At 45.9% G+C, this 12762-nt stretch overlaps 1 long non-coding RNA gene across 1 annotated transcript in view; it reads left to right on the top strand.

Annotated features, from left to right (window-relative positions):
- Positions 1-12368, top strand: part of LOC146357293 (uncharacterized) — a 534301-nt gene extending 521933 nt beyond the window's left edge. The window contains exon 7 of the long non-coding RNA XR_014789209.1: positions 12321-12368. This is a non-coding gene — a long non-coding RNA (uncharacterized LOC146357293). The remainder of the gene's footprint in view (positions 1-12320) is intronic.
- The last annotated feature ends 394 nt before the right edge of the window (positions 12369-12762 follow it).

The raw sequence follows: 12762 nt of genomic DNA, 5'->3' as shown, positions 1-12762 counted from the left end.
TAATGTCTGTTTTGGCCCAAAGGTGTGTAGGATTGTAACCTTATTTAACCCACAGTGGGCGGTCGTGTTGTGCAAACAGCCCCAATGTTACTTGTCACAACCTTTCTGATTGGATGATCTGCACATCCAATTTGTTGTGTCACCTTCTTTTTGAAATGCTTTGCCTTGGGTAGTTTGTGGGGCTAACTCCTCAGCTGTCCTCAGAAACAGATCGATACTTTTTGGGGCGGGCAAGGTCTCACCTCTCTTCGTGATCTTGCTTTTATTGGTTAATTTTATGTTTATATATTAACTTTGTTTTAATTACTGTGAGTGGGTTTCTTTGTTTGTTGTAATGCTCTGTATTGTTATGTAGCTTCTCCTTGAGGGTCTATTGTAGAAGAAAATCAGAGTAGAACTGAAATAATAAATATTCTGAGACCCTACACTTTTGAACCCTTTCTGTACCTATGCTTACCCACCCATACCCACATAAAAACAGTAAAACACTTCCCAGAAAATAATTTTTCTCCATACCCTAAAGCATTTCTTTTTCTTTAACTGGGGATATGAGTATTTTTTCCTTACTATGTATGTAATGAGGGAAGAGCCACCATATTCTGAGTGGTGAGGAGTACAGTTGGTCTGGTAGTCCTGTGCATTTCTATAGTGTAGAAATGCTATAACATATTTATACTACAATGGAAGGAGAAGGCTATCAATGGCTACTAGTCCTGAAGGCTATATCCTACCTCCAGTACCAGAGGCAGTATGCCTATGTACACCAGTTGCTGGGGAACATGGGCGGGACGATGCTGTTGCACTCATGTCTTGCTTGTGGGTTTCCCATGGGCAGCTTGTTGGCCACTGTGTGAACAGGGTGCTGGACTAGATGGACCTTTGGTCTGATCCAGCATGGATATTCTTATGTCCCATTTTGGTGAGAGACCTGTTAAATAGAATACCTGTTTAAGCTACATCCTCACCGAATTGGTCCCATTAAATCAGGGATGGGGAATGCGTAGTCCTCAGACGTTGGTGGGCTGCAAGTCCCATCAGTCCTAGCCAGCATAGCCAATGGCAAGGGATAATGGAAGTTGCAGTCCAACAGCATTTGGAGGACCATCCATTCCCCAAACCTGTTATAAATGGTCTGTTTGGGCCTTATAAATTCTTGGAGCTCCACCTATCCAGAATTAGAAAAACAGACAGAATTATATAACCTATGTAGAATTAGACAAGAACACTTGAACTGAAAAATCACTTTGTGTAAATAGCTTTGTTTTCAGCAGCATTTACTCCTATAATGATTTCTTACATTATAAAACATTTCATGAGTTTACAGTCCCAACTGAGATAGGGTTGTTGTTGTTGTTTTTAATTTGGGGGAATAAAGTCTTTTTCACTTCTTATCACTTCTGGGAAATATTAGGGAAGTCTTCAGCTGCACATGCTGTAAGAGCAAACACCACTTAAGCCAGGCTTGGCTTCCTAAACAAGTATTTAATCTCCTCATTAAAGATATATGAAACTAGAAATCAATGAGCACTGGTGGTTAGAGCTTTTTAGTGGAACTAATGGCTACACCTTGTCTAACATTAGAAACTTCACTTGTGGTTTACAGCTGCTACACACAGAGAAACATGAATCTACAACAAAGGATCTTAGGCAGTTTTAATAATTGTACTGTGAATTCTGAATAGACAGGTCACATAAATATATAACCGGTACAATAAAACATTTTCAATTCACATTTCAGCATCTTAACTGGATACAGTGAGTTCTTAAATGTATGGCACTGGATGACAGGGAGTAAAATAAGTTATACCTCAGACACAAACTTCACAGAGACATGTTATAAATTGTGGATTTGTACAGGGCAAATAATTACAACACTTTGGAAATAGTGGCATTTTGAAACTGGAGTTCATTCAAGAAGATCTTGCAGAGCCTAAGCAAAAACAGAAAGGATCTATTTAGCTTCCCAGGTTAGCAATACAGGAAACAAAGAATGACTCTCTTGAGCTAATGAAAGACCTCGGATATGTCTCATTCTGAATTTGGTTTTGCATCTAAGGTCGACTTTATGTATACTTATATGGATTTGATTGTTGCTGCTGCTTCTCAATTTTTTCACTGCAGGCCTGAGTGATTGTAAAGTATTTAACCAACATGGTTTGGCATCTGGCTGCAAGTGACATCCAACTCCTTGGTGAGTCTGTTGCTTGTACGTAATAGGGCACGATGCCAACCCAAGTAGGATAAAGTCTCTCATGAACATAAATAACCATTAAGATAATCTTAGGTGCCCTGCACAGAGTATCCCTGCCTTACAGTGTCCTTGTGTCCTACTTTACAGAGGAGAGTCCTCTGTTTGAAGGGCTGTCCAGTCCAAGTCCAGTTTAAATATAAAGAACCATCAGAAGGAAGAGCTGGTCCTTGAAGGTGCCCATCAAGAGCATCTGTACAGCAGACTGAGCAGGCACACAGGTCACCTGCTCATAGTCTTCCCACTATGGTGACATGTATGGTATTTCTATTTAAATTATACTAATCATTTCTAAGCATTTTGTGGAGGGTGAAACGAAAACTCCGGCAAAAGAGGCTGGGAGAGGTGAGAATTTTGAATAACTTTCTTCTTGGGGAGGAGGACAGGATTTCAGCTTACCTTTTTAGGTCTAATGTTATACGGTCTTGCCTTCCTGTATCAGGTGATGGTAAAATCTTGTTCAAATACTAAACTAAAATGTATTTAGATCATAGCTTAACAAACAAACAGACCAAGGACTAACCTCTAGATAGAGAAATATGTAAATTCCAGTCTTTGGAAATGTCTTGTGACCAGCGGCGGAGTGGTGTCGGGTCGTGCTGGGGCGTCGCTCTGGCACTTTATTTTAAGCCAGCCCCCCGCCCGGTTGCAGTCTGCTAGGGAAGGAGGAGGGAGCAGAGGGAGTGCGGGTGGCTGCCTCTCTACTGCTGGCCAGACAAAGAGAGCAAGCGAGAGAGGGAGCCTGAGGGAGCTCTGTAGCCTCCTCTCGCCCACCCCCGCTCTTGGCTTCTCCTCCTGTCCCTGCTCTGTGCCTGCATTCCCAGCGCTGCCCTCGTCTCCTGCAACCCTGGCCACCCATTCAGGGCTGCTGCTCCTGGCCACGGCAGCAGCAGGAGGGGGGGGGGGAGGTGCTGCCACCATTATTTACTTATGGGGCAGGGCAGGTGGCTGCTTTGTGCCAGTTTTTAGGATTCACACAATCCTATGCATGTTTACTTAGAAGTCAGTCCCACTATGTTCAATTGTCAGTTGGGCTTTCTCCCAGGTAAGTGTGCGTAGGACTGCAGCCTTAGCTGCTTTCCCAAGATCTCTGTAAATTTAATTCGAAATAAACATCCATTGGATTGTACTGTTAATTCTTGAACATTAATTTCTACAGTAAGCAGAATTGCCAAATGCAACCTGCTCTGTCAGCTACACTTTTTGGCACAAGGTGGCATGTATCTGGGCAAACAAGCCCTAGTGGAGGGGAGGGAAACAGAAAAAAAATCAGTTGAGGGGAGAGGAGAAAGAAGGTAGGTGTGTGTGTGTGTTTCAATCCAGCTGGGTGTGTGGACATTTCTGTTGCAGGATGGGAGAGATATAAAGCTAAGGGAGTGTGCAAGGGGGCTGCTGAAATGAGAAGGGATCTGTCCATGAGGGCTGAGTTGAGAGGTTGAAGCTTCCATAGCGTATCATATTTTGAAAACCTAAAATGTTTGTGTTTGAGTGAGTGAGTGAGTGAGTGGGTGGGTAGGTGAAAAAGATTAACACCCCTGCGTTTTTTTCTCAGACGTCCAATTGAAATACCCCTGCTGTACTCTCAGCTGCACTGTTTTTTGATCCCGGTTGAAGGCTGTATATCTTACAAGGTTGTGTAATCTTAGAAGGGGCGTGGCTGTGAGGGGGCGTGGCTATTCCTGTCACGAAGGGGCCTCGCACTTCTGAATTCGCCACTACACTACTGCTTGTGACAAGATAAAATATTTACATAATTATTTGCGTATTTTTCTGCATGACAAAAAAAAAATTCGCATCCATTTGTGGGTGGACGACAAAACGAAAGGCACCTGACAATCTGCTCCACAGACGGAGTGGATTTTGCACAGTCTGTACATCCCTAGTTGGAAGTTCAATTCATGTATAAGCATATTTATATATGGGATTTTTAGAAGGACTAGCAATAAACAAAGCTCTGGCTTCGTGCCTGGTTCTTCTGTTCCACATATATGCATATTGCTTTTTTGGACTACACCCTGAAATAGAAGGATAATTTCTAATGTAAAATGAGTTCTGACCGAAGTTTTAATAAGGCAATTTTCAGATCTCTCTCTACATTTTGCTAGAAGCTTCTGCGCACAAGGTGTTTTTTTTTCCTTGGGCGGGAAAGGAAAAAGTGTTTTCATTCTTGCAAGTTGATTTGTCAAATCAAGTCACATATATTCCAATTGGCAGTTTCCTGTTAAGGGGAAACAGTAGTCTTGTTGCCAGAAAGAAGGGTGTTTGTAATGCAGTTTTCCATACTGACCCTTACTATTTTTCTCCAGCTGCTCTGCATCATGTATCTGTAATCACAGATGCATTACAAATAACATAATTGGGTGCAATTTGTTTTCTAATGATGAGAGAACTCAGGCTGAATCAGGTTATTCTGCTGCTTTCCACTACAGTTATGCACAAAATTGTTGATTGCTCATTCCAAACTAGCTTAATTTGCCACAGTTTGAGTGTAATTGTGTTAGGTTTCTGCCAAAATAATCCAACATGCGCAGAGGACGTGCTTAAAGCAAGTAGAAGAATCCATATACTGGCTTTCTTACCAGCCCTTCCAAGGCAGTGCCAAAAGCCTATGTCTGTGTGAAGAACCAATGTGCAGGCCCAGATTAGAGTAACCACTTACGCATCACCAAAAGAGAGGAATTACAGCACCAAAAGAAAAGGACAAATGAGGGCACAGATCTGCATTCACTTTTCATCTGCTAATTTATGCGTGTAGATACAAATCTAGAAATAACTACAATTACTTAAACATAAATACGATATTTTTCCCCATAGTGGGGAAGATTGTGACCAGGTGACCTGTGTGCTTGCTCAGTCATCTGTCCAGGTGCTAACCTTTGTTGGGCAACTTCAGGGCCCCTGCTCTCCCTTCTAATAGTTCTTTATCTTTAAACTGAACATGGACTGGACACCTCTTCAAACAGAGGGCGCCTTCAAGTAAAGGGCTAGCCCCCAACAGACCTTCAAATACAGGACTGTCCTCTGTGAAACCGAACACATGGCCACCCTATTGCAGATACAGGCATTCTTGGAAGCATGATTACATGCAAACTCAAACAACTGGTTTGTGCTTGTGCCCATCTGATGGACTGTTGACTTGCTTATCAAACAGACAGTCCTCTCCTTGCAGTGAAGTGAGTGCCCCATACAAAGGTCCGCTTGGATGCCATAGTTGATACAGATCTGGTGGATGTAACTTGGCTGCTGCTTGTCCAGTTACAACGGATACTTTTCAATGTACAGCCTGAGGATGTGGACAGAATCCTTGGAGAAGTGAGGCCCACCACTTGTGTCCTAGGGCCGATCTACATTGTGCCTGCCATCGCAATGAAGTCGGGGTTCTGTCGGGTTAAACGCCCTCGCGTTAAAACGTGATTATCCACACTCACCCATTTTTCCTGTTGCAGTTCTTGATCGAATGCGTGAGCTTGCTTCACACTCGAGCGCGGCGCTGTTTTCCTGCTCTTAAAGATGGCGGCTCTCATTGGAGGAGCAGAAACTCTCCCTGTTTCTGCTGATTCCCTGCCCACTGTCCCTCTCTTTCTCTATCCCTGTGTGTGTGTGTGTGTGTGTGTGTGTGTAGGGATGATGCGAGCATCCTGTTGGGGCTCAAAGCCCAGTGAGAGCTTGTCTCTTGCTGCCGCCGCTGTAGCAGGCGGGAGTGGAGGGAAGAAGGAGGCACCTATCCTCTTCTCCCCCCCCACCTGCTGGAGGCCAGGGTGAGAGGCTGGGGGCTGTCTGCCGATGCTCTTTTCCCCACACCAGCCCTTTGCAACCAGCGCGAGGAAGAGGGGCAGCGGTGATGGCACCCAGCACTCGCATTTTGGGGGGGCTGCTAGCTTCTTCGAAGCTTCAAAGAAAATCATGAGATGACATTGCATAGGTTCCTCAGCACTCACAGCTTTCTCACCAGCAAGGAAATGGCTGGAGGTGCCTGTTCTTGTCTGGTCTGGGAAGCTCAGCAGAGTCAGCCCTGGTCAGAATTTTGGATGGGAGACTGCAAGGGAATCAGGCTTGCTACACTGAGCAGGGGGTTGTTCCCTCCCTTCAAATGACACTAACTTTTACCTCCTTATTGCAAAATTTCGGCTTAAATTGAAGAACGTCGGGAAAACCACTAAACCTCTCAGGTATGACCTAAATCATATCCCTTATGAATATACAGTGGAGGTGAGGAATAGATTTCAGGGATTAGACCTGATAGACAGAGTGCCTGAGGAACTATGGACGGAGGTCCGTAACATTGCTCAGGAGGCAGCAACTCAATCCATCCCATGCAAGAAAGCCAAGTGGCTGTCTGATGAGGCTTTACAAGTAGCTGAGGAAAGAAGGGAAGCGAAAAGCAAGGGAGGAAGGGGAAGATATACCCAACTGAATGCAGAGTTCCAGAGAATAGCAAGGAGAGACAAGAAGGCCTTCTTAAATGAACAATGCAAAGAAATTGAGGAAAACAACAGAATGGGAAAGACTAGAGATCTCTTCAAGAAAATCGGAGATCTCAAGGGAACGTTTTGTGCAAAAACGGACATGATAAAGGACAAAGAAGGCAGGGACCTAACAGAAGCAGATGAGATTAAGAAGAGGTGGCAAGAATACACAGAAGAACTATACAGGAAAGATCTTAATGTCCCTGATAGCCATGATAGTGTGGTCACGGAACTTGAGCCGGACATCCTAGAGAGTGAAGTCAAGTGGGCCTTAGGAAGCATTACTAACAACAAAGCTAGCGGGGATGACAGTATTCCAGCTGAGCTATTTAAAATCCTAAAAGATGATGCTGTTGAAGTGCTGCACTCAATATGCCAACAAATTTGGAACACTCAGCAGTGGCCACAAGACTGGAAAAGGTCAGTTTATATTCCAGTTCCAAAGAAGGGCAATGCCAAAGAGTGTTCAAACTACTGTACAATTGCGCTCATTTCACATGCCAGCAAGGTTATGCTCAAAATCCTACAAGCTAGGCTTCAGCAGCAAGTGAACTGAGAACTACCGGAAGTTCAAGCTGGGTTTCGAAGAGGCAGAGGAACTAGAGATCAAATCGCCAACATTCGCTGGATCATGGAGAAACCCAGAGAATTCCAGAAAAACGTCTATTTCTGCTTCATTGACTACGCTAAAGCCTTTGATTGTGTGGATCACAACAAACTGTGGCAAATTCTTAAAGAGATGGGAGTACCAGACCACCTTACCTGTCTCCTGAGAAACCTGTATGAGGGTCAAGAAGCAACAGTAAGAACCGGACATGGAACAACCGATTGGTTCAAAATTGGGAAAGGAGTACGACAAGGCTGTATATTGTCGCCCTGCTTATTTAACTTATATGCAGAGTACATCATGAGAAACGCCAGGTTGGATGAATCACAGGTCAGAATTAAGATTGCTGGGAGAATTATCAACAACCTCAGATATGCAGATGATACCACCCTAATGGCAGAAAGCGAAGAGGATCAAGAGCGTCTTGTGGAGGGTGAAAGTGGAGAGTGCAAAAGCTGGTTTGAAACTCAACATTAAAAAAACACAGATCATGGCATCTGGCCCCATCACTTCCTGGCATAGAGAAGGGGAAGAAATGGAAGCACTGACAGATTTTACTTTCTTGGGCTCCAAGATCACCGCAGACTGTGACTGTAGCCATGAAATTAAAAGACGCTTGCTCCTTGGGAAGAAAGCTATGGCAAACCTAGACAGCATAGTAAGAAGCAGAGACATCACCTTGCCAACAAAGGTCCATATAATCAAAGCTATGGTTTTCCCAGTAGTAACATATGGCTGTGAGAGCTGGACTATAAGGAAGACTGAGCGCCGAAGAATTGATGCTTTCGAACTGTGGTGCTGGTGAAGACTCTTACGAGTCCCCTGGACTGCAAGGAGGTCAAATCAGTCAATCCTAAAGGAAATCAACCCTGACTGCTCATTGGAAGCACAGATACTGAAGCTGAAGCTCAAATATTTTGGCCACCTAATGCGAAGAGAAAACTCTCTGGAACAGACCCTGATGCTGGGAAAGACTGAAGGCAAAAGGAGAAGGGGACGGCAGTGGATGAGATGGCTAGATAGCATCACCGATGCAATGAATATGAACTTGAGCACGCTCCGGGAGAGAGCACAGGACAGGAAGGCCTGGCGTGCTATGGTCCATGGGGTCACGAAGAGTCAGACACGACTGAATGACTGAACAACAACAACAACAACAACAACCTCTCCAGGGAGTGCGGCAGTTGGCGTATCAATTGCGTTGCCCTTATTTTCGCCGTAGTCTACGTAAATCTTTACGTAGACTACCCATGCCCAAATAAGGAACGCAAATGGCGCCCATGGGTGCCGCCATTTGCGTATGCGCTTCCCCCCCCCAAAGTCAGCCATGATAGGCTATGTAAAGATTTACGTAGCCTATCACGGCTGACTTTGGAAATCTAGCCATGATAGGCTATGTAAATCGTTACATAGCCTATCACTTTTTTTTTTACTTTACTGGGAAATGGCAGCGGCGGCCCCCGCCGCCCCCGAAACACCCCCGAAATGCTGCCGAAACGCCGCCGGGACCCGCCGCTGAGAGGGACATTCGCATGAGGTAAGTCCCATCCCGGTGTGGGGTGGGGGGTGTCGGAGAATTTCCCCACCAATTTCGGGGGGCTGAATGCGTTGGCATTTGGCCTCCCAGAGATTCGTGGAGAAATTCTCCGCCATCCCTAGGTATTGAAAGCGAGAGCAGACAAGTGGGAAACTACGGTCCCAATTCGAGGCAGGTCCTGTTTAGTGTGAAAGATGAATGGTGAAAGCTTATTGGAAGCGGAAAAAAATGTAAGTGTAGATTGGCCCCTAGAGCCTTGCCTTCCCTGGCTTATAAAAGTACCCAGGGAGGCAGGGAGGACTGGGTGAGTGGTAAGGGCAGTGGTGAATTCCTCTTAACCTTAGTGATGGTGTGATTCCATCTTGCCTAGAGGAGGCAGGGGTAGGACCTTTTGTTAAAAAAACCAACAAAAACACCCTCCCTGAACCCCACTGTATTGGATAATTTCTGGCCAGTCTCCGATATTCCATTCTTGGATAAGGTGCTGGAGCATGTGGTAGCTTCTCAGCTCCAGGAATTTCTGGATGATGCTGATTAACTAGATCCATTTCAATCTGGCTTCAGGCCTGATTGTGGGACAAAGACTGCTTCAGTTACCTTGGTAGATGATCTATGCCAGGAACCAGACAGGGAGCTTGTGTCCCTGGTGGTTTTGCTGGACGTCTCAGTGGCTTTTGATACCATTGAGCATGGTATCCTTCTGACGCGTTTGTCTGAGTTGGGAGTCAGACAAGACAGAAGTGCACCTGGTCACTTGAAAGGCCGATCAGGGAGTAGTGATTCAGCTTGTGCTGGATGGTGTTACACTCCCACTAAAGACTCAGGCTCACAGTTTCAGTGTACTTCTTGGCTCAGCCTTGAACCTGGGTGCCCAAATTTTGGTGGTTGCCAGGAATGCAGCTGAGGGTAGTGCACCAACTGCACCCATTTCTAGAGATGTCTGATCTGGCCATGGTCATGCATGCCTTAGTTACATACTGTTTGGACCTATGTAATAATGCACTCTGTATGGGGCTGCCTTCAAAAACTGTTCAGAAGCTTCAGCTGGTCCAAAATGCTGCAGCCAGACTGTTGATCAGGGCTGGTTACAGGAAGCACATGACTCTGTTGTTACAAAAGTTTCACTGGCTATCAGTCTGTTTTCGGACAGAATTCAGAGTGCTGGTTATGACCTATAAAGCCCGGTATGGCTTGGGACCAGGCTACCTGAAAGACTGCCTTCTCCATATGAGTCTGCCCAGGTCTTAAGATCTTCTGAAGAGGCCCTCCTATCAAGACTACCACCTTCAGAGGCACGTTTGGTGGCAACGAGAAAGAGGGCCTTCTCGGTGGCCACTCCTTGGCTGTGGAACTCTCTGATGAGGGAAGCTAGGTTAGGGATGTCAGAGAATTCCACTCAGATTTTAAATGGGATTGAATTCTGACAAATCTGGTCCACGGAATCCTCCTCAGAATGGGGCAGCCAGGTCGACCTGGACCGGAGCTCACACGGACCTTTTTTTTTTTTTTGGTCTGCCAAAGGGCGGATTTTTCAAAGAAAAATAAAAACATAAATTGGAAATGGAGGAAGAAAGACCGCGAATGGCTTACCATTTTGACAAGGCATTTTCCGGAGGCTTTCTTTCGCTGGGGCTGAGTCGTCCACGGAAATCCTCCATCTTTTTTGTTTATTGTCTGTGGAGGTCAGGTGAGGTCAGGTCCAGTGAGGTCAGGTGAGGTGAGGTCAGGACAGGACAGCTCCGGTGAGGTGAGGTCAGGTGTGTCAAGGGCTCCTTGGAGGCCTCTCTCAGTCTAATCCAGTAGCCAAGTCCAGACACAGACAAAGGGATTCTTTTCAAAGCTTTATTCCTCTTTTACAACTTAACAACTCTACTGTTAGCAACTAGATATGAGCAGCAGAGTACCTATGCCCTAAGTTGGAACAGTTGGTCCCCGTTTGAAAGGGAATCACTGGCAGACCCCTGAACTTAAGGGCTAGGGAGAGTCCCTCCCCTTTTCCCTTGGATCCTCTGGTCGCAGCCGTTGTTTGCGCGCCAACCAGGCACTACACCTCCTTTCCGCGCCCTCCATTTGGTGCTGCTCTCTGTGTCGGCGTCGCGCGTCCATCAAGTCTGCTTCCCATGCTCTGTCACTCCCAGGACTGCTATCTAAGCTAGGAATGCTGGTGGGAGGAATCTCCGTCAGCTGTTGGCCCTGGGAAAGAGGAGTGCGCCCCTCTCCCAGGAGCGACTCCTCTTCCTCAGAATCAGAACTACTCTGGGATTCTATGGGCTCAGTGTCCACCCTGACAAGGTGACCGGAACGTGGGGAATCCCTGTGAAGGGCTTTACTCTTACAGAGACCAAGGGTGCATGGAAAGGATTTTTTGGCAGGAATTACAAAATTATTTACATAAGTTCCGGAGCCGGAAAAAAAATGAGGGGGGGGGAATCCGGGGCAGGTGGACGGTAGAACAAGGTGGCCCTCAGCTCTGTGGAATCCTCGCGGAGTGGAGCCACTCCCCGAGAATTCCGGGGGGAGGAACGGATAGCTTCCCCCCCGTGGATTCCCCACCAGAACAGATGGTGGGGAATCCGTACACCCCTAAGCTAGGTTCATGCCCTCTCTCTACCCTTCTTCCATCAGCTAGCAAAGACCGCTGTGTGATTCTGTTGAGCTGATCAGTGTTGTGTTTTTAATAGTTTTTAATAATGGTTTAATATATTTGCTTATTGTTTTTATCAAGTTTTATTAGTGATTGTAAGCCACCTTGAGTGGCATTTTGGGTAGAAAGCTGTGGTGCAAATCAAATGAATGAATGAATGAATGAATGAATAAATAAATAAATAAATCAATTGCACATGGAGGGACTCCATTAAGGTGGGGGAACCTTGCAGAACAGTGAGGATGCAGAGAAAAAGAGGGAAAATGTGAGCTGGGAAGCTCCAGAAAAGGGTGCAGGAAGAGTTAGGATGGAGGTGGGTGAATGGAAGGAAGGGAAGCAACAAGCTTGATGGCACCTGAGCAAACTGTACATGGAAGAGGTGGAGGGAAGTAGAGGAAGCAGGGAGTTGTGGGAAGTGCAGCGTTTGAAAAATCATAAACAGCATCAAAGCATAGCAAGAGCTGTACACTGTGGATAAAGAGGAAAGAGGAGAGAAATGTGTAGTCAATGAATTTTGGGAGGCACAAAGAGGTGGAGAGAGACCAAACAAGCAGGGGAAGGACTACATATAATATGCTGATAATATCTGTAGCACTTAGTTATAACCAGGGATGCATGAATCTGTCAATTTTATGTTTCTCTCAGTTTCTCATTTTTCACATCTTATGTTCAGTTCATCCCAAACTTTAAGATTTTTTAAAAAGTTTGCATGAAAATTCATGAGTAGTTTTGTGCACATTTCTCCTAATATATGCATATTTCCCTAATATTAACATTTTTGCAAGTAATTTTCCTTTTTTTGTTGTTTATTCGGTCAGTCGCTTCCGACTCTTTGTGACTTCATGGACCAGCCCACGCCAGAGCTTCCTGTCGGCCATCACCAGCTAGGGATGGTGGAGAATTTCTCCCCGAAACTTCGGGGGGCCGAGCGCCAACGTGTTCGGCCCCCCAAACAAGTTTCGGGGAGAAATTCTCCGCACCCCCCTGCCCCCAGCACCCCCCCTGGGACGGGACTTACCTTTGCCGAATGTCCCTCCCGGCGGCGGGTCCGGCCGGCGGTTCGGCGGGTGTTCGTCCGGGGCGGGAGCGGCAGCTGGTCTTTCGACCAGCTGCCGCCGCCACCATTCCAATAAAAGAAAAAAAAAACAAAACGCCCCCGTGATAGGCTATGTGACGATTAACGTAGCCTATCACGGCTAGATTTCCAAAGTCAGCCGTGATAGGCTACGTTAATCGTCACGTAGCCTATCACGGGTGACT

This window comes from Heloderma suspectum, chromosome 1 (assembly GCF_057233095.1).
Source record: "Heloderma suspectum isolate Gila_16-S chromosome 1, 16-S_ref, whole genome shotgun sequence".
In the NCBI taxonomy this organism is placed as follows: domain Eukaryota; kingdom Metazoa; phylum Chordata; class Lepidosauria; order Squamata; family Helodermatidae; genus Heloderma; species Heloderma suspectum.
This window is presented reverse-complemented; position numbering and strand designations above follow the sequence as displayed.